We start from the raw sequence: 1132 nt of genomic DNA on the forward strand, positions 1-1132 counted from the left end.
GAGACATCATTTTCACACATGGATTAGCCACCACAGAGTCCAGACCTTAACCCCATTGAGAATCTTTGGGATGTGCTGGAGAAGGCTTTGCGCAGCGGTCAGTCTCTACCATCAGTGCAAGTTCTAGGTGAAAAATTAATGCACTGGATGGAAATAAATCTTGTGTCATTGCAGAAGCTTACCGAAACAATGCCACAGCGAATGCGTGCCGCAATCAAAGCTAAAGGCGGTCCAATGAAATATTAGAGTGCGTGACCTTTTTTATGGTGGCCAGGCAGTGTATATGCTTTATCAAGAATGAAAGTTTTAAGCTTAATCTTAAAAGTAACCAAGAAAGTTGCCAGTGATACAGTGATAACAGGATGTATCGACATTTCAACACATCCCCATTTTGCTGTACTAATGACTAAGAGTAAGACCCTGTGACGCAATTTGTTACAAATCATAGTCGATTGACAAACAGATGATCTGAAAGACGGGGATAATTGTGAAACAGTTAACCAAAACAGAGGGTAATCCTAGATTTAAAAGCATTTTTACCATACCCATGATATCATATATATGCTTCTAGCTCTTGAGAAAGTGTTTTTTAATCAACAATATAAATCAAAGGTTTGAACTTTTACTTCTGCTATTTGCCAGGCAGACGTACTTGTGATAGGCTGCATTCACTATCGATAACTTGATAGCATTCTTAGCAATATTTTGAGTCCTGCATCAAATTTTTTTTTTAAATAACTCAAACAATATTTGTAGGCTTTTCCTAAAATAAGATTCAAAAAGCTTTTCCCTCTAACTTGCATTTACTATGCATCATTAATGACTAAGACCATGCAATTTCATATTTTAGTTACAATAAGCCAAGAAAAACAATAATTATACTTGACTACATTTTTGTAATGATAACAAGCAGAAATTCTGGCTACTCCTTGAGGGCAGGAGCAGGACAACCATCCTCTTTGCCTACAGATTCTCCCACAGTTCTCTATTCAGGAATGTCTTATAATGTCCCACTAGAGGATTAAACTCCTTGAACACATTGTGATATTTCACTTTTTTCCCTCAAGAAATACTGCACAATTATTATTATTTTTATTTAAAATTTATTGAGATGAACCTGAGAAAGAAGCAC

Source organism: Haplochromis burtoni, unplaced genomic scaffold, assembly GCF_018398535.1.
Source record: "Haplochromis burtoni strain Fernald_Lab_line unplaced genomic scaffold, NCSU_Asbu1 Contig_14, whole genome shotgun sequence".
Lineage (NCBI taxonomy): Eukaryota > Metazoa > Chordata > Actinopteri > Cichliformes > Cichlidae > Haplochromis > Haplochromis burtoni.